Below are 22,355 nucleotides of genomic sequence, written 5' to 3'. Positions count from 1 at the left end.
TAATACCATATGTTTTTTGTTTGTTTATGATCTTGACACTTACTGGTAACCACAACATGTACTAGTAAAAGAGAGACAGAAATATATTTGGTTTTGATGTCACGAATTCTCTGAAAATTGCTTACGCGATTCCGTGTAAGTGTGAGCGGGTACCAGAAGTGTTTCCTTCTTCTTCTTCATAACAACGTAAACAACAACAAACTGCACTGCTCGAATATAAACCATAAACTGTCGTCGTAAACAGCCTTATAGGAATTTCTTAAAGAGCGCAAGAGATCGAAACATTTTGACAGATTTTCACCCACACGTACATACGGGGATTTCTATGAGGGTGCAAGAGATCGTTTAATGCCGTCAACGCGAATCCTTTTTTATTAGTTACTATAACGAGGTACTAGCATTGTAGCACCGTAACTACAAAAGATACAGTAACACTTTATTCAGCAAAATTGTAGATTTAGTTATTATCTACAAATGTTCCAAACATCAATTTGTCAAATTTTGCTCGGCTAAGACGGTAGACGGTACTGTCAAATGAATCTAAATTGAGTCAAAGTGATCGAACCATCCCTGGCTAGATGTATTGACTCTCGTAGACTATGTAGGTACTATGCGAAAAAACCCCGAGTGCACGAAATGCGAAGGAAGAAGAACAAAGAGCTTGGATAAACTAAGGATTGCCACAAGAGAGTCTTTGGCCAATTATCGACAAGTACGAAGTGAGTTGATTACAATTCTGAGGGGGGGGGGAAGAACCAGGAGGAGGAGAGAGATCACGAAGAGCTAGAACAACTATTCCGAGCTAATGACTCGTTATGAACAGCTATGGCAGATAAGAAACGAAAACGGTTTTCCGGACAAACTGACGCGGTTGATCAAAGCTACCCTGGAGCGAGTGATGCGTTACGTGCGTATTTCAGGGGCACTCTCGAGTTCTCTTGAATTGTGCCAATTATTGCGACAACGGGGTGGACTACAGTAGTTTTTTAACATCGCCTTTGAACGTGTGATCCAGCGACTGGGCGTCGAAGCGTAGGGAACGATCTTAAACAAAACTAGTCGACTTTCAGCCTTTGCAGCTAGCCTTGATATCATTTCTAGAATCGTAGGGATCTCCACCAGACTAAAAACAGAGGCTAAGCGGGTTACGTGTCCTCATATAAAACTAGGCTGACCAGACGTCCCGGATTATGCGGGACAGTCCCGGAATTGGATGGCTTGTCCCGGATTACTAAGCGTCCCGGAAAATGTCCCGCATTGATTAATTTTTTAATCGAAACAGTTTCCAAGAATGCAACATAGGAAATTAAGTAACATTGCATGAACAAACCTACTGCTGACACCGGTCGTTAGCCAGTGCACACCCTTTCCAATCACGGCCACGGCCAGCCGGCACTTCGAACTTCTCATCTGTCCAATGTCCGGTGACTGTTCTGTTCATCTTCGGCTTTCGCTTCTTTATCCCCCAGTATTTGAATACTGGAAGAACCCGGGGGTAATTTGGTGCACTCAGCTCTTTTGAGATGAACAGAAGTCCATGGTCCATTGTAGCATGCAAGCTAAAATTGCGGTGGGCTGTCATGGTACCTAATGAATGGCAAAATCCACCTGGTGAGGCACCTAACTCTGTGTATCTCCGAATTCTTGTCCGTCACAAAATACTGGTTTTCACACGAATGCCAGTGAAACAGATCCCTTGCTAGGTCATGACCTTTTATCATGAACCCATCCCCAAAACCAATCTCGAATCTACCACAAGCCCTACCGCGAACCTGAGCATGAACACATGCATCGCGTTTCATCACCACCCGGCCGCATCCCACGAGACCGGATTCTAGCCTTTATTTATTGTTTGAGGCTTCTGTTGGGCTTCCAACTTCCTCGGTAACACTTGTAGCCATTCCGAGACGGATTCGCCGTACAGCGGTCAGTATTCAGTTTTTGTCGCCAAAGCACAATCCGTGATGCTGAGATCAACCTTGACTTTCCAAATGACCCTCAACCGCAGTTGACGATCAAGAGTGCAACTCCAATGTCTGACCTGCGCCATGTGGACAGCCCTGAGAGTTTCTTTGCAACCCTCAATTACTCACACCACAGCTCAGAACAATCCGTCAGTGCCGCCAGCTCCCGAGCCGACGCTGATGGATTCTGCAGGTGACCGCCCACAGTTACTACCATTTCTCCTCCTGCTTGATGAATATCTCGAAACCACGTTACCTTTAAACTGCGAAAAAAATATACCGAGCCGAACTGTTTACAAATAACATAACGCTACCAAAAGTTAGCATCCACGGCCGCTGGGAACGCCGCTATCGCCAAAATGAAGTGCCTCATTTCTAAATGATCCCATCTTTACTACCCAACAGATTTAGCAAATAAGCCATTCAATATGTCCCGCATTCATCCAAAAAAAATCTGGTCACTTTATATAAAACTCATGACTGTGATTTTTAAAGCAGCATAGATGATTACAATAATTAATTATATCTTCAACATATATTCAGGACTATTAAGTTGCGTGTTCTAAGAACCTCGCAAGATAGAATTACAAATGGATGTCAAAATTTTCGCACGTGCAAGGCTTGTTCGCGATAAAATCTGGACACCTCAATTTTGCAATAAAACAAATTTGCTATAAGTTTAATCCATGAAACAATTTTATATCATTTATGTGTGTATCGTTAATAATTATCAAACAAATTAACATTACTTGTTTGGTCTGCATGAAAAATTGGCGAACTTTGGTGTTTACCCTTGCCATGAGGGTCAGTGCAGACTTGTTGGCAACCAATTTAGCTGCATTTGACCGAGATTTTCGAAATTTATCTATAGTTGTTGCTTGTTGTTTGTACTGGGACAGCTCTCTCTTCACCAAAACCCAATACCGCTCGACAGGCTTGGCATACACTTTTCGCTTCGATTTTGCTCTTTTGATTTCTGCACCTCAGCCAAGCAATATTTGAAAACGTGGTGTACAGTGTTACCAGGTCGATTGCCCATTTTCCCGCTGCCCAGAGCTTGATTTCCCGCTGAAATCCCGCTGGCCAGGATCAATTTCCCGCTAGAAATCCCGCTGAATCAAAAGTCATATTATTCTTTCGTTTCTGGTGCAGAATAAAAAATAAAAAATAATCATTTCAGTAAGGCTGGCATTTGAAATTAAGATGATCTGCTGAAATTGAGAGGTTGCAATTGAATGAACATTTTGCAAATTTACTGCATTCATGTTGACGAAGTTTTTGGATTCAGGAAACAGAAAAGGAAATATTCTGTTATCCCTCTTATAATGACAGTTTGCTGCGAAATTTCACAAGAATTATAGGCTTAAGGAGTCTAAGAACACAGGCGAAAATTTCGAAAGAAGCTTTTAGCACAAATTCTTTTTCTGTGTCTAGCTTTGATATAAATCATGCAAAATTTCAGCAAGCACCCAAAAATCAAAAATATCTGTAAAACGCATCGGCTCTTTGTTCTTGCCTTTATTTTGTTTTAGCACCGATTTGTTTTGGTTTTGTTATTATACAAATGCTGGGGTATATGGCAAATTATGGGCCCTATTCTGTAAGTCACGTCGAGTGTCACTTTGCTCGAATAGTCGACTTTTGGTATTATGTAAGTCACACGCGACCCGATTTTGTCGAGTAACACGACTAAGTTCATCGCCAAAAAGCTAGTGACTAAACGGTTAGCAAATGACGCCAAAGCTAGCTTTGTTTTCATCGTGCATTGAGCCGCTATGTGGCCCGTCCTTCTTGCACTCGACACACGACAGTGACTGAGTCGAGCCGAGTTGCTCGACGTGACTTACAGAATAGGGCCATATGACGTATATACACTCAAAAAAATCGACACGTCGCATCCACGTGAAAAATCATGTAAACTTCTGTACAGCAATTTACGTGAATTTCATGTACTAGTTAATGGGAAAATTAATAAAACTTACCGGGATCGCACGTAAACTGGTTAGTATGAGTGCGAGTTACCAACAATTCACGTAAATGTTACATAAAAAGTGTGATGGATGAGAATTACCTATGTTTTCACGTAAACTTGACGTGCCGATTTTTTTGAGTGTAGATACATAAGTGTTGTTTTGTTCCCAATTCATGAATCAGTTGGATTTTGCCATTGGCAACGAATTAGTGCAAAACGGATTGGTTTGGTGGTCTTCTTTTTCAGTAAGTTCTAACGAGTATTTGTCAGAACTATCCCATTCTAGGCAAAAACCACGGAGTTTTATAATCAACAGAATATACTGAACCATATACTAATGCATGAGCAGACATTAGAATGTCACTAAACGAAGTGTTTTGCTGTCAACCTCTCTTTCAGCACTCTTTTTGCCAACCAAATATCGATAAATCGAGATCCCGCTAAAATCCCGCTGAGCTATTTAAGAAAACCGCTAGATTCCCGCTAGCCGCTGTTTGGTTATTAAGTCCCGCTGTCCGACTTGAAATCCCGCTAAATCTAGCGGGAAAACCGCTGATCTGGCAACGCTGGTGGTGTATGGAGCATTTGTAGAGCTAGTAATTATCTATAATGTTGCTGAAGAAAGTAAAGTTTTATCTTTAGTATTTACGACGCTATATAGCTTCAATGCCGTTGGTAGCAAAAAGAGCGCTCTTTTTGCTACCAAGAGGGTACTAGCCTCATAGTGCCATAAATACAAAAGGCATAGTAATGTTTACTTCCGCAATATTGTAGATAATAACTAGTTCTACAAACGCCCCATATATCACTTTTTGAAATTTTGCTTGGCTGAGATGCTGTAATCAAAAGAGCAAAATCGGAGCGAAAAGTGTATGCCAAGCCTGCCGCTCGATGGGGCGTAACGCTGGACAGTTAGGTGGATTCGCCTCCTTCGGTACAATATGGACTTCATTAGTATCACCATTCCAAAACATATTTGGCGTATTTACTGGATGCCAAATCAGGCCAAAACAGCGAGGGTACATCATGGCTGTGTAGCAACGGTAACAATCGTTTCTGCAGGTATTCTACACGGTATATTTCTTTGTTAACCGTTCCCGTAGTGATATAACTATTGCTTGCTCGACCACAGTTGCATATGGCCTGCCTTACTAAATATTTTTTGGGGAACTTGGTTTTTTTCTTTGTCCTAAAATGCTCTGCAACGCCATTCCGTTTCATGGCAGTGTAAAAAGACATATCAGGAAGCTGTTAAACTTCTAGTCTTCTAGGACATACGTTTCATCGTCCATTATAACGCATGGAAACTTCGTTAAATTTTCGCGATAAATCATTATATTATCATTACGGTTTGGCACAGTCCTCACCTTGAAAGACTTCATGCCTTGTCGTTGCTTAGAAGTGTGCACGAATGTTGGCGACATTTTTATTTTACGACCAGTGGTACGTACAGAAAGATCTGGTCTCCTCCGTAATATTTGTTTTACTTTCGCATCCTTGTGGTGGTTCCTCAGATCCGTTTTTGTTCCACTTCCCTTCTTCCTAGCTGTTGTCAAGCGAGTATCGAACGATTTTAAAATACTGTGAACAGTGCTTGGAGGAAATCCAAGCTTTTTGGCAAGTTTTCTTAACGAGAGATCCGGATTTTCATTGCGACCGCATACAATTGCTTTTCGCACCTGCTCTTCTTTCGACGCCATTTTACGCTGAGCGCTTGTAATATAAACAAGTGTTATATTTTCTAAGAGAACAGACATACGTCTACCACTCTGCAAAATATTTCACTCATTGCTAATGTATTTCCGAAGCTGTATTTGTTTAGGGGTGTCCAAATTTTGTCGCGAACAAGCCTTATTGCCTTCAGTTTAGTACTTAGATATATGTTCTTATGTGGTGTGAAATATAATTTTTTCGTTCAGATATGACTTCGTATTTCTCAGTTGCAATCGAGATATACATACCAAATAGTTTATTGTGGCAGTAAATTACAAATTTATTTAGATATTCATTCATCCAAATTACATAAACTTTTCAGATGAATGCACTTGTTTCAACATTCAACTGGCACAAATTAATCAATGTGGGGCACTTTCTGGTACGCTTGGTGATCCGGGACAAGCCATCCAAAGCTGTACTCGGCTTTATTCGACGAACCACTTCGGATTTTAATGATATCTACGCTTTAAAAACGCTTTACTGCACCTTAGTTCGAAGTATTTTGGAATACGCAGCACCGGTGTGGGCACCGTATCACACAGGCAAAATTAATAAAATTGAAAGAGTACAACGTTGTTTCATACGTTTTGCCCTGCGTCGTTTGCCTTGGAAGGACCCTATACGCCTTCCGGCTTACGAAAATCGTTGTAAGTTGATAAAACTTAGTCCGCTTGCCCAAAGAAGACGAACGTCACAGAGATTGCTTGTTTACGATCTGCTAATGGGAATTATCGATAACAGTTATCTCTTAGAAGAAATAAATCTGCACGTGCCTGGTCGAATTCTGCGGAATCGAACGTTTCTCTGGACTCCAGCTCATCGAACCCAATATGGCCAGAAAAATCCTCTACATTATTGCTGTACATTATTTAACGAGGTAAATCATGTGTTCGATTTTAATGTTAGCAAAACTAGATTTAAAAGTTTGATTGTAAATGTAAATTAGTTTTAAGATACAATTAGTCTGTACTGCCTTGTGCCGAAGACTGTAGAACAATAAATTAAATTAAATCCGGGACAGTCCTGCAAAATCCGGGACGCTCGGTTAGCATAGAGTAAGGAGATTTAACGATGCATTCAAGCTGGATTTCGGACCTACTTTTCCGTCCTATGAACTTAAGATTGTAGCTTTGCTTACGGAAGACATATGTACGTGCACTTGCCGTATATGAGTATTTGAATGACAGTGGACAAACGTAAAGCGGAGAATAGCGTAAGAGTGGGCCTTGGGCCATCCACGTCGCAGATATGCCGGACGACTTTGCAGTAAAATCTATTTCCCTCAAGATGTGTCCAACGTGGTAGATAATCTGACCAGGTTGAAGCTGCCTTACGTGTGTCGTGATACCTAACAAATTGGCAACGAGTAGCCCAGGAATGAGTACAGTGAAAACAAGTTTTTGATGCATCGTGAGCTGCCCCGGTTCTATGCTGCTAGAATGGATAAAATGGAATGTAACGTTTACACCAATCGTTTCCTTTTCATGTATTCCTTTAGTTTTGCTCTGAAAAGGTGCAAAAAGAAAACCATTGACGTAAACAGGAATGTCAAAAATGTTGTTCAAATATTAAAAAAGTAAAACCTAGAAACTATACATTCCGCTGTTTTCAACACTTTAAAATGTGAGTGTCGTGCTGAATAGAAACTCGTTTCACTGACCAACGCTGATTGATGCCAGTTTTGAGGCGAGGCGAAGCCGCTTAAGTTGAAATTAAAGTTTCATTGCTTCACCGTTGAGGGACGATTTGCAATTGAAGGTGGCGCTATCGGGTCCTGAGCAGTATATGTGCGATTAAAACTATGAACCGTGTAACAGACACTTTAAAGCCTTTTTACTCGGCCGAACATTAGGCGCAGCCACAGCAATCTCAAATAATAAATATGATATGGGTAGCAGTCAAAAAATAACCCTTTGGAGCAAAGGATAATGACCAAATAAACAAGTTCACGATAGTACTGGGAATTATTTACAGTTATTTGGTTTGGTTTCCCGATTTTTGCTAACATCTTTTTTTCTAGCTATAGTTTGTTAAACGTCCATAATCTAGTGCACACTCGCAGTTTAAACATTGCACATCCTGCAGAACACAAATTGCACTATGTTAAACTCATTGCATAATTCGCCTAATGAGTATTCAATCACCTATTTGTCACTGAGCACACCATGTATGGTGTAATACAACGCAGTGTCGTTTCCATCGAACAAACCAAGCGTTACCCTCTATGCAAAATCCTGTGTACATGCAACAACCAAATAGGTAGGAAGCAAATAAGTAATATATTATTCATAACATTTACACGACGAATACTTTATTCTCACTTGCAACATAAACGAGCGGCTCCTATTGAAACCTAATGGCTGGTTGGATCTCCCGATGGGTTTCTGAGTGACTGTTTTTTTCGATGCCTTCGGGCAGTTTATTTTGCTTCTGCACAAGCTTCATTCATTCATTCTTTCATGATGATAACGTTTTATTTCCCTCTTTCTCTCCCTTGACTGTTCGTTTACATTCCACTAGGGTTAGTTGTAGGCATTTTGTCAGGCAAAAAAAAAGAAAAAAAAAACTAGAGAGTATGGATGGATTTTCAATTACCTTAGTACGGTTAGTTGTTTGTTCCTACTCGTAGAAACTTGTGCTTGAGAATCCTTTTGAGACGCACCCTGGCTGAATGTTCTGCTCCGCATCATATTTTATTATAGATTTGGCGACATAGATAACTTTCAGCTCACTGTTTAACATACCTAAATTTTCGTTTTAAAACACTTAAACATTCGTTGGGTGGGTTACGGCTTACGGGTGAACGTTTGCAACATAAAATGTTCACACCTCCACCAGAATGAAACGATGGAGGCGCAAGTTGATTGTTAGAGGGTAGATAGCAGTAAAACGAATGCAACTTACTTTGAAACTTGTTAGCCCACTCCCGGTATAAGTACTTGTCAATTTCCTTGCAGGTGTGTATTCTCAACTAGAAACTAAAAAATGAATATACAGCGCAGATGGCAGTATCGAGGATGAGCAAGTTCCTAAAATAAAGTTTTAACATGTGTAACATGTGTTACGAAATAATAGGTTTGTGAGAATTTTAACTGCACGTTTATGTTTTTGTCTTCCCAGTTAGCTTCGGTACAGTCGTCGTATGTTCGAATTTTGGTTAGGAGAGACTTCGCAATTGCTGGCTGCAAAGTCTGTTGAACAAAAATTAGAAGGTGCGTTGTATCATGATAATGTTAAACTACAGTTTTTTCTTAAGACAAGCTTCAATACCAATAAATGTTGTGTCTTTTGTAATAGTTATTTTGCGATACTCTATTATATTAAGTGTGCCTTTTGGATCACTAAACATCAATAAATAATAAACGGTTAAAACATTTGAAGTCACTGATAGAGCATTATAGACTGGTGACAAAGATTCTAGTTGCAAAACTTTAATCAGATTGCAAAAGTATCAAGTAAATCATGTAAAAATATCAAGTTACATCCTGAAATTCAATTTCAGGCCATCTCAGTAGCTTATACAAGAGAGCACAGCATACCACAGTAGTGCCTCTACTCACCAGTCGAAAAAAGTAAACGCTGAAAACCAAAATCGGAACAAGGGTTAAAGTGTGCGAAAACAATGAACGTCTGACCTACGATATCCTAGCGTAGCTTTTCACTCTTTTCGATGTCCTCAGAGCAGTACAGTCACTTTGTCTTTAATATTTTACAAGCTTTGCTTTTTAAAGCGTGTAATTTCTTGGAAGGGTATATTCAGTGTGTTCCTTGTTACATATTAAATTCTTTTTACGACACCTTCGAGGGGTTGTATAAAATATTCTCGTGATAATAATTCAAGGTTGATCTATTAAAGAAAGAATCTAGATATTCAAGAGCCGTTTGTGCATTGTTGATGTAGTTTTCGGAGTAGCACAATGTGAAGCAGACAGGGAAGGGACACAGAAATCGATCGGAGTTATTGGCAACAACCTTTAGTAGAAACCACGGACACAAATCGTAACATAAAATATACTGACCCCTACCCAGTTACCCTACTGGCTCAACTCATAAGGGAAGCTTGAAATCCTGGGTAGCGAAGTCCGTTGGCCGGATACTGGGAACACAAAAGACGTCGTCGGGGAAAATCTTACTCTACCCAGGGTCACATGCGGCCCTGATAAAGTGGGAACCGATAAATGAAATAATAATCGTGGCTAGATTTAGAGCAAGGGTTAGAAACCTTATTGAAATCCAGAGCTATGCACCAGCAAATGTTGCTGACCTGCAGGAGGAAGAGAGTTTCTACAGCTAGCTGAATGGCGTGGTTGAGAAAATCCCCACGACCGACATTCACATCCACTTGGGTGACTTAAAAGCGAAAATTGACCCAAAAAACGCAGACGCGGAAACAGGGCTTCCTTGCAACTAGGTTTTTTGTTCTGCTTTGCTAAAAGCTTTAAGGATGTATATTGCTTAAAATCTCTATATTGCTCGCAGGTTCGTCCTATGCTGGAATACTCCGCCGTTGTTTGGTCACCTTTTTACCAAAATGCAATTCATCGGATTGAAGCAGTTCAGCGGAAATTTATTAGATTTGCCCTGCGACACCTACGCTGGCGTGAACCAGGTAAGCTACCGACTTACGAAAACCGTTGCAAGCTGATTAATTCAGAATCGCTGGAAGGAAGGCGCAATGTGGCTAAGGCGTGTTTTGTCGGCGGTCTCCTTCAAGGAAATATCGATTCGCTATGTAAGCACAAATCGATCTCTTGTACTCTCATGGAACTGCCATATGGAAAGTGTGTGAAGATTTGGTGCAAAGTTTTGTCTATCCTTTTCACTCTTTAACAAACCTGTGCACAGACTTCACAAATAGAACAAACTTGGGAAGGTGGCAGCACCGTTTCGCGCACATTGCGAATTGCTTAGTCGCCTAGATATCAACACTAGAAGACGTAATCGTCGTTTGCACGCATTCCTCGTCAATCGGCACTCAAGAACTAACTATGGGTTACACGAACAAGTCCTGAGTATGTGCCGGGTTTTTAATAGCTGCTTCGAAGTGCTTGATTTTAATGTGTTTCGTGAAAACAATAAGCGTTGTTTTAAAAGATGTTTGTGGGGTCAGTCCCTGCGTAGTGGTTAGCATTCACGCCTCTCACGCCGAGGACCCGGGTTCAAATCCCAACTCCGCAGAAGTCACGAATGACCCAAACTGTTAAAGTGGCTATAATTTAACAAAAAATCAGAGGGGTTGTGTATAAGACACGACCGCATATTCAACGTAGGACTACGCAAAGTTAATGTAAAGGTGCGTTTAGAAGGGGCAATTTTGGCTACGTTGGGAATGCGATATGTTGCTAGTTTTTGCTCAATGTTGCTTCTGTCGCCACCTGCACATTTGTGGTACGTCGTCGCCATAGTTACTTGGAAACATCAGCAACTGTTAGGAACAATTGCATGCCACTAGTTGCCAATCTAGACACACCTTACTAAAAACACTTATGAGAAAATTGATTGCTAATGGAAATCATAATACTCTTCATTGACAGTTATGATGGTTCTGAAAAGAACCATTTTGAAAGTTTAAAATTGACTGAAACGATTGGATTGGCTACTTTGTGCTGTAGAGAAAAAGCATAGTGTTAGCATTACAAAAGCATTACATTACATTACATATTGCAGAACTTCGCATCGTGTAAATTACATATAAGCAATCTGGCACATGCTAAACCGCTATTTAGAGCAGCGTGGGGTCAAAATCAGACATCATGATAATGCTGATAATTTAAGTTTTCTGTTTGACACTGTGAATTAAAGTAATGTATGGTATAATCATAAATGACATTCTTTTTCTTACATCTGATTTCCAGTGGCAACATTATCGAGTTGATGTCGCTTGTCCGAATATTTCAACTGGATTGATTAAAGGGTTCAAGGGAAGAAATCACATTGTCTCTGGTTAAGATAGTGGTGAATTAACACTACAGGGTAACAATTATTAAAAAAATTGATTTGGCTAATCAGAAACTTACTAGCCGTTAAAATCAGGTACATGGTGTCATCTCCTTAGCGGTTGGTAAGGAAATGCTCCTGGCACTAATGTCGATATGGAAATAACTGCATTATTATCCATCCATGTTTCGCTGAGCGCAAGGATATCTGCCTGTCTGAGAACCGCATCGGTTGAAATATCTACTGAATGTGCGTGCGTTTAGACTCTGTACATTCAGGCTCAGCAGTACAGCAAAATGGCTAACGTTAGATATAAATTCTAGAAGTGCAGTACCTAAAGTAACCAATTTGTGGTAAGCGCCTAAAAGCTTAAGTTCCGTCCGTAATTCCTGGATTCTCGGTGCAGTTCCCTTAGCCTGGTAAAACCTAAATATGCTTCTGTTATTCGTCAAGTACAATCCTTCAATCGATGTAACTCTTGACATTCCCACGTACATCAACTGCTGTTCCTGTCCGTTGCCATACTCGTACGCGATTTCAGATAATGTGCCGCCTTGACTCTTGTGTACAGTAAGAGCATTCGCACCTACTAAAGGAAATTGTATACGTTTGCACTTAATGCTACTACTTAGCTTAATATTTGCAGATCGCTTTTCAAGAGGTGTCCAATCGGGCTGAAGAACGTCATGCTTAGAGTACACAGCGGGCCTCGATTTGACCCGCAAGACCTTTCCAATGGAGTCGTTTTCAAATTTGAGCAATGATAATAAAACACAGGTTGCGAGTATTTCACATATTAATATTTTGAACCTACATTATTTTTTATTATATTCTTTCCGGCAAGTTGAAAGCATGGAATGGTATATCCATAAACAAGCCGAAAAAGTTTGTTGACTGATCCCGTACCCTACATTTTTACATCTTTTCGGCTTCTATAGGACTCACCTGTTACGTTAGGCGATACGCTGGCCTCTACGTGCGCCGGAGCGGTCACCTCAACGTTGGAGGGACCGAAATAGCTGGAAATGCACCATCTAACGATGTATTGCCCACTTCAGAATACATTGAATCACTACGATTTCCTTTTCTTCTCAAATGGTAGAATTTACAGTGCTCTGCCACCGTCAACGCTGGCCTCTTGCTGGTCCAGTTAATAATGCCTGCTCACGGACTCGCTTGCGGTATTTACGCATATATTTTGCTAGAAGCAATTGAGACATTGTAGAATCAGATGCTCACTCAAAATCACTCACTTCTCACTTAAATTGATTGTATGTTATTAATAAGAATTTCATATGGTAACTATGGCGACGATTGAACGAATACTGCAGGGAATTTGGAAAAATTGTTCAGCTTTACGTGGAAATTCCAGAAGTTACATACAAAATACAATATTCTAATAAAAACTCTACAAAAGGCTGATATTTTGTGATTCGAATGGTATGCAAACCATAAAAATATATTCAGAATTGGCTGAGCTATAAGCGTTCAAAATCTATCACTTTGTCGTGTCGCGGTCATTTTTGCTTCTCCAACGTGCCACCCTATTAAAGTAAGACGTAGTCCTACGTCAAAAAAAAAAAATAAGGTGTTTGTGCTAGGTTATAGTTCATATATGTTTTGAATGAATTAAATAGTTGTCATTAGAATTATACTTTATCTGTTGAGTATAATAAATGTAAATGTAAAGGCGAGAAGGTGTGGAGGATTCGTGGCGGCATAGCCCAATTTTACCAGAGCAGTGGGGCGACCAATGAGCTGGAAATGGACTTCGTAGTGTTGGGCAAAATACAGGATCGCGTAATGGACTGGAAAGCGATCAATGAGTGGAAGTGCGTGTTGAGGATAAAACGCCGTTTCTTTAACTACACCATCATAAACGTGCATTGTCCACGCGAAGGTAGACTCGACGACGAGAAGGAAGTATTTTATGCGCAGCTGGAGGCAACGTACGACAGCTGCTCACCACGGGACATCAAAATCGTTTTGGGGCTCGTACTATAGTACCTAGTAGCAGTACAAACTACAAAGCCGTATTTCTCGGTAAAATATTCGGCAATTAGACAACCCACGAGTTGCCGAAGACTACGCGCGCGAACTGGATAAAGCTCTGCATTCCTCTGTGTAACTAGATGCTTCGACGGATGGAGTATGATACGCTAGGCCGTCAACGGGGCCGCAACTGCGATGTTAGGTGAGGAAACGTCGAGCGCACGAAATGATTGGTTTGAAGGGGAATTCCAATAAGCCATAGACTGAAAAAGGAGCTTGGAAAAACTACCTAAGCATTTCCACGAGAGAGAATTTGGCAAAGTATTGACGAGCGCGGAATGAGTTGACCACGATCCTCAGGAGGAAAAAGCGACAGAAGAGATACAGAAATCGTGAGGAATTGGAACAACTATTCCGGGCTAATGACACGCGCAAGTTTTACGAGAAGGTGAACCAAACTCGTAAGGGCTACACACCTGAACCGGACATGTGTAGGGACGAGGGAGGGAATCTAATCACAAACGAGCGTGAGGTGGTCAACAGGTGAAAGCAGTTCTTCGATGAGCACTGCACCGGCGATATAGCAGAATGAGACGCAACAGAAGTTAACCTAGAAGTGCCTACAAACAACAACAGCGTGCCGGCTCCCGATCATGAAGAGATCCGGCGAGAATATGGTCAGCTGAAGCAGTTTTACCTAAAGTTATGAATATGTTGTTTTTGACAACACTGCTGAGTGTTCTTTTTATGTTTTTTCATGCGTGCAAAGCAGTCCATCTTGGCCAATCAGCGGCTGGTCTAAAATGGTCTAAAAATCTGCTACGAGTTGTCATGTCTCGTCACAGGTCAACCCAGCCAGCACCAACTCGTATATCAATGTACAAAAATTATCGTAAATCTCTCTTAATAAATTCGGAATCGTAAGTAATGGTTAATAAAGTGCGCCCAAGCTGATTTTCTGTCGTAAATAATGACAGTAACTGACATACATACGATATTCAGCACAAAATCGTATAGCAGCACGGAGTGAGTCGGGCGTAATCGGATATTATCGTATATAGTTACTTATATAGCTGAAACGCGTATATTTGTTTCTCATCACGTATATCGCCTCCAAAATAGTACGAATATGCCAGTTTTGCCGCATCAAATACGATTTATTAGCGTGTATATATGTACGTAATGCTGATTTTTAACTTTTTTATACATATAAAAATGCTAGCTGGGAACGCCACCTACAAGGTGCTCTCTCAGATTTTACTGCATCGTCTATCCACAATAGCAAGAGAATTCGTAGGGCAATATCAGGCGGGCTTTATGGAACCCGTGCTACTACAAATTATTAGGGGAAGGGCGGTAAAGGCGGACACCTTAAGGTAAAGACTCAATATCTACTCAAATATAACTGTATTGATCCCAATTTTCGTATAAACTGAACATTTAAGTCTCTGTCTAATAAAGTTACAACGTGTGCTGGAAAATTTCTTCCAAAATTTATGCATTTTTTAATATTATAAACATCATGTATAAATCAGAGTTTCTGCGCATGGGCGGGAAAGACGGACACTTGATATGGGAAAGACGGACACTCGCAAAAAGGTGTCACGCGTCGTTGAATTATCAGTATTAAGAAAGATTAACATATTTCATAATGTATTTAGGAAAGAATTGGTTTGGGAAACCCCCTTCCCGATCCCCCCTTTGAGCGAGAAAATAGAATGGTTCCCTTCAATATTTTAATTGGTGACGAATTAATCGTTTCTAAAAGTTGGCTCATTCCAACTGTTATATGACTTCTGGTTACTTTTACATATATAATATGGAAGTATTTGCAATGTTAAATCGTTGTTGGGCGTTGTTGTGAACCCATTTTGTTCAAAATCTGTGTGTCCGTCTTTCCCTACCGTTGGGTGTCCGTCTTTCCCGACTTGGATACCATTTTTTCAAACTTCAATAACTTTTTACTGAATATTCAAAAATTCACTAGGTTTCCAATGGATATTCAGTGAAAGATCAAACTAACGCAATGTCGTCGGTTTAGCATGAACATGTTGTTTTTTAACGATTTACCAGCTATTTTCTTCACGCACAAAATTACATCGGTTAGCGTATATACGCATTTTTTCTTTGTTTTGCTTATAAATTTGTCAGTTACGCTGCTAAAAATCGGCAGTTTATTTCAAAAGTGTTAATTCAATCTATAGAAACATTTCCCATCATTGATTTGCTTCAAAAAATTATTGTTTATGAAATATGACAAGTGTCCGTCTTTCCCGCAGTGTCCGTCTTTACCGCCCTTCCCCTACACTCCGACAAATGTCGCGAGTACAACGTGCCCACGCATCATATTTTCGTGGATTTCAGAGCAGCATACGTTATATGACACAGTTAAATGCGAACAGTTATGGCAGATAATGCACGTGTACGGTTTTCCGGATAAACTGACGTGGCTAATCAAAGCTACCCTGGAAACCTTGGGGTGGCGGAGGAAATCTACGCCAGACTAAAAACGGAGGCTAGGCGGAGATGGATCAAGGAGCGTTCTCCGCCACACAAAGCTGACGATATACAAAACGCTAATCAGACCGGTAGTCCTCTACGGACTTGAGACTGTAATTTTTCTTATGGAAGACATACGTGCCGTATACAAACAAAAGGTGTAGCGGACTATGTTTGGTGGAGCACACACGAAAAGCGGAAAGCGGCAGAGGCGTATGAGTCACGAGCTACAGGCACTGCTTGGAGAAATTCCCATCGCACACCTGGCGAAATTTGGGACTCTACGGTGGGCCCACCCCGTCGCAAGGATGCCGGATGACTGTGCTGTGAAATCCGTTCTCTTCAAGAACCCCACCGGCACCGAGGACCGAGGACAATGGAGAGGAATTCTTGATACGGCAAGAGCCACCCCGGCTCTGGTAAAGTAAGTAAGTAAGGAGAAAATTGGCTGTCGTTACGATGTCCCCCGATTGCAGAATCCCGAGGTGAAAAGGGCCTTTGTCGAAAAACTTGAATTCCGAGCCTCGGAGTTGTGTTTTGCTGGAACCGTCGAGGAGCAATAGACCGGCATCAAGAACGCCTTCATCATGACCAGTGACGAGACCCTCGGTAAAGTGCGCAGAGGTCGGAGGGAGGGGATTACGGTTGAAACTTGAAGGATGATCGATGAGCGGAGAGAGGCGAAAACCACCATTGTGCGAGTACGAACCAGAGCGGCTAAGAGTTGCTCGTCAATGATACGTCGAACTGGAGAGAGCTGTTAAATGAGCGCTACAAGTCGGCACAAAAAAACCTGGATTAACTCGCTAGCCAAAGAAGGAGAAACCGCCATTGAGCAATTCCACGCCAAATCGTCAAAAAAAGCTAAAATCGGAAATGAAACGCCTCTCTGATTTGGATGAAACTTTAATAACGTGTTTAACAGGAGGAAATATGCACCTTCCACAACCACATGTTTCATGTCCGCCGTTGCCACCACGTTCGAAGATAAGAGAGCGTCCTTGCAATCGACGCCATCACGGTTACACCGCGTCGTCGTCGTCGCGCTTGTCGAAAGCCTGAGCTCGCAGCCGGGACGCTGGAAGTAAACCATCGAACCCCGTGCTAAAAGTCACCGACCTGACCGCAATCGGATTCCGGTCAGCAGCTCCTTCGGATATCGAACCCCAGAATCCAAAAGGTAGGAGTTGCCCAAGGGAAAGTCAAAGCAGAAAGTTTTCAGGTGTTTTCTTGTCGCGAACTATTACCGTCCCTGAGGCTTGGTTTAGAGGATCTCGTAAGTGACGGGGTTACGACCCCGTAGGTTACAAACCTTTGGACAACAGCGGAGTGAATAAAAAGGAGATACTACAACCCCCTTATTATGCGTGCGACGCGTTTCCAACTCCACCAACATTGGCGAGTTGAATTATTTTTAGGCACAGTATAGTTTCGTCGTCCCAATAGTAAAACGAGTTAGATATACGTCTCATTCGGAAGGAAAAGGCACAATTTAATTTTTTACCCGGGAATTGTCCATAAAATGCCCAGTTGAGAAAAAATATTGTTTCGTTTACCATCGTAGCTGTTGTCAAACAAGTACCGATCGTCTTTAGAACGTCTTGGATACTGTTCATTGGACAGTGCTGGCAGGAAAACCATAATTTTTAAACAAGTTTTCTGATCGAAAGATTTCGATTTTCATTGTGGTCACACAGAACAATTTCTTTTCGAATTTTCAGCCGCCATTTTGTTCAAATAATTTGAAATATGAAACTTTAATTTTGAAAAAGAACAGATATCCGATTCACGATTCACTACTCTGAGGAAATATTACACTCATTGATGAGATATTTCAGGCGATTTATACAAAATGATAATTGCGTCTAAAACCTTCATTAATTTTCGGCAGTTTCGCCAATTAATGAAAAGAAAGAATGGAATAGCCATAACGCATTGATACCCGATACCAAATAACTTTGTGAAAAACTAAAAATTAGAATTTACACATTTTCAGCTTCAAAGCGTTTCAGTATATGTAGCATTCTTTTTAATCTAACGTATTTTTGAACCAATCATTCTCCGTGGCATTATTGCCGCAAACAAGGTCTAACAAAAATCTCAGAACCAGGCTGATCCCGTTTTGCAACCCTCCTGTACCGTTACACCCCCTTCCGTAGAAATGATATTTCCCAACGCTTCCGTTCGGTTGCCTAAAGCTAAGGTTCCGATCGAAATCATCATCACTATTCGAAAAAGAAATCACTCATCCCACTTGCTAGGCGGCTTCGTTGCTTTTTTCCGCGCGGAATGAGCGTATTTTATCTATACTTATATGTATATACCGTAGCTTGGCAAATTCTACCAGAGCAAATGCCTGATCGGAACCACATCTAAGGCTGAATCCGACGAGCTGAATGCGAGTGCGGTGAGTGGCTTCAGGCTTATACAAACATAACACAACTCGGCAGCGGTGGCGAAACTAAAACGAGGAAAAGCTCAAACAGCAGCCGGCGTTTATGTTCGAATCAAATCAATCCCGACGAGCGACGACGCTAGCCGCATGCTGTGCTGAGCTGATGCAGGACCACTTTTCCAATCAATATCTATGGTGAATGTTAACAATATCCTGTCTGTGGGTAGCGCTTGCTTTTTTCCCACTCTGTACTGCTGCCATACCACGATGTAGTATTATGTATGATTTGTGAAAAGATTATGCGATATGTGTCTCTGGTGAAACGCTGCTATGTTCAGTTGACATACAGGAATTTAATTCGCTGTCTGAAAATATTTTTCATAAAAAGCTCTTAACAATAATATCTGAAATTAGAATTTTAAAACGTAGTGAGACATCTAATCAAAACGGCTCAATGTGCTAAACACGTCAATTGGTTTCGTCCCAATTCATCCTAAATATTCAAATCCTTTATCTTTTGCAGATAGGCGTACTCAAATGAACCGATAGGGAAAAGGAATAATCGAAAGCCTCCCAAGTCGAAGGGATGAACGGTGACAGAAATCGAACTGTGCACTATTTGTGGTGCCGCAGTGCGGGGCGCAATGGCGGTTTCCGCTGGAATACGAGACGAAGGGTAAATGTTGACGAAACGTGATAACACGAGAAGAACGATACCAGAACTAGGTCAACATGTTTAAACATTAAGAAAATAAAATTCATGGCAAGTTTTCAGTGCATAGCAGAGATAGAAGAAGAAGCTTGCCTACAACCTTATAGTATAGGTGTACGAGAGGAGTCAACTCAACCTTGCTGCTTGCACAGAGAGTGGTCGAGAGTAACGGGTGGATTGAGACCGAAGGACTGACAAATTGAAGTTTCTTTCCCCGACGAATGACTGCTGAATTTTGAATGCACTTGAGCACGTCGAGTAGTCCGGGAAATGCATTCAACAGCTCAATCTTGCAGTGATGCTGGATTATTTGAAATAATTGACACTACTTATTCGCAGCTCCGTGACTGTGTGACTGTCGGAAAATGGCATAACGATTTACCCAAGAATCATTTCGGCTACCTGATATTTCAAACTTTTAAAGCGTTGAATCATACTAATGAACATTCTATTTTCGCAAATTAGTTATTCAAACAAAATTAGAAAAAATAACATAAACAAGTTCTAATGCATCAGATTGTGCTTATTATATGTTAAAAACACGACTTGACTCTAAACAATCGTTTGGTTTTATAACGGTGCATATTTTATAAAGATTTCATAGAGCGCAAAGTGAAAGGTGTTAAGCTAGTCTTTCAGAAACATAGGCGTCAAAGTACTATAGACTGTTCCGATAATTATGAAAACACTGAAAAGTAGTCATCATTTCAAATATCGTGCAGTATTCAGAAAAATTTCGGCTGGGTCTTATTGTTTAAATCCAAATGAAAAAGCGGTCGATATTTTTTTTCGAGATTCCATGCAGAAGTTGTAAAATGCGTTGGCTTCTTCTCGAGCTCGAGCACTTTATATACAAATGAGACATCGTGAGTGGTCTTTCGATCAAAAACTAGCTAAGGAGTGAACGTCGAAGTTGTTGAAACCGTGTTGAGGAAGAGGAAATATGGAGAACAGTGCACTTTCGAAGATTCCTCGAGACGTAGAAGAACACCTAGTGCTGCTGACCCTACAATAGCCAGGAGTTACAACCAGCGACATCCTTCGGCAGCAGTACGAGATGTGGCGAAAAGGCTAGGTACATTGCAACTGACGTTATGTGTGCTTAAAAGAGAGAGGACGAGCAGGCCCATAGGAAGCAGAAGCAGCCAAAATGAAGCACCAAACTGGCTGAATCCGTGAAACTGACGTCTCGGAAGCTCTACGACAAACTGCTGACCAAGAAAACGGGGTGTATTGTCATGCAGGCTTGTTATTTCCTCACTCATTGTGCAAAAAGTGCAACTTTTTTGATCAACACAATGAGCAGAACTGCTTTCAGAAATGAGAAATAAATCCACACAATGAGAAACAGGCTAAACATAATGAGGAAAACTGACGCGCAGAAAAGCTTCTTAATGCGCTCTTTAAATGAGCAACTTTCGGTTTTGCTCCCGGTCCTCTCGGTAGCTACAGCAGTAAACGTGAAAACAAAACAACCGGTGCGCGTACAGCAACTATAGACTCAGAGGCGTCAAGACAATCAAAAGTCGTTAAATTTTGAATCTTAGTGGAGAATTACCTTTGTTTATAATGGGACTTTCCTGTAGGTGCGCGTCAAGAAGCAAGTGCATGGGAATTCCAATGCTGTCATAATAACATTTTTCGCACTGTTGCCGTTGTGACATGCCTAACAATATGATGCAGTTGCGTTCACGGGCAGCCAAACTCAACTGAATACACTAAATGTAAGAATCATGATTCAACTGCATTAATGGATTAATATTTTTCTGATGGCAATGACCGCTACTTACAATCGTCGTTTTCTCAACGCACTATCCATGTTAAAACTACCCGTGGTTGTCATACGTCAGCGCATCGCATCAACGTATTCTGTTGCTCCTCAATGAGTAGCACAGTGTGCGGTTGCTCATACAACTGCGTTCAACAAGAAAGAGAAAAGTTAAAATGAAACGGAGCAGAATAAATCGCGTTGAAGACTGAGCACAGTTTGAATTTTTCTCTTCTCTTTTTTTCTTCTGAGGAGGAACCATCCCTGGTCATGGATTGCGAAACCTTTATAAAACTCGCCTACAAAACTTTGCCGGGACCGCAGTTTTGTCCATATTGAAGAAGAAAGATTTTTCTGGATCAGCGAAGCCTATTTACACCAAAAAATTCTGCAAGAAGCTTAAGGTATGGCATGCCATATCGTCGTCGTCGTCAGCAGCGTTGTGCACCACTTTACAAACTACATAACTTCACGACTCTACGTAATACGTAGAAGATGCTGTTTGCAACTGCAACTTAAGCATAACCTCTTATTTATACTTTTTCATTCGCTAGTCGTAATTTCGTTCACTTCTCTTCTCAAAGTATGCCCAGTACAAATCCAACTACAATTCCTTTGTTCCATCTGAGGATATCCAATGCGGCAGGCGTACAATAGAATGGCATTGATAATCAGTCTTGGCACTACTGTCTGGTTACTAAGATATAAACTCTTTCATGTTTTCAGTATCCAGAATCAGAGTTCATGTCTCCTCCACTTGGTCTTGAGGTACTCTTTGCCATTTCTTTGCACGTATGAATACTCATCTTCGTTCGTTCTAGTCGAACATCGTGGTACCGGCAGCATTATTGAAGAAAACAGATTTCATCGCATGATCGTCCAGCGTCGTCATCTCGACTTTTGGTAGGAGTACGATGGGAATCTTTCTAAGAAGTGCCCGCAGCTTGTGGTTCCTCCCAGTTTGTACTCCGCCAAAAATATTCTGAACACTTTTCGTTCGTATACGACAAGTGCACGTATGTTTTTCGAGAGCGTAGTTAAAGTCTCAAGTCCGTAGCGTCCGTTAACAACCTCTATCCATGCAGCCGGGTCTTAGTTTTAGGCAAAATGGAGGATCGCGTGACGTACTGGAAAGAGGATAAACAGCCTTGATAACTATATCATCATAAACGTGCACCGTCCGCATGAAGGTAGACCCAACGACGAGAAGGAAGTATTCTACAGCTGTTTGCCCCGGATCATCAAGTCATCGGGGATATAAATTTAGAGGTCGGTAGAGAAATGATGTACAAACTGGTGCACACCGACACGAATGGCCAGAACTGCTTCATCTTGGCAGCTTCCCGAGGCCTGAATATCAGAAGTATTTTTTTTCCTCGCGAAGACATCTACAAGGCTAC

The sequence above is a fragment of the Sabethes cyaneus genome, chromosome 2 (genome assembly GCF_943734655.1).
Source record: "Sabethes cyaneus chromosome 2, idSabCyanKW18_F2, whole genome shotgun sequence".
Classification (NCBI taxonomy): Eukaryota; Metazoa; Arthropoda; class Insecta; order Diptera; family Culicidae; genus Sabethes; species Sabethes cyaneus.
This window is presented reverse-complemented; position numbering follows the sequence as displayed.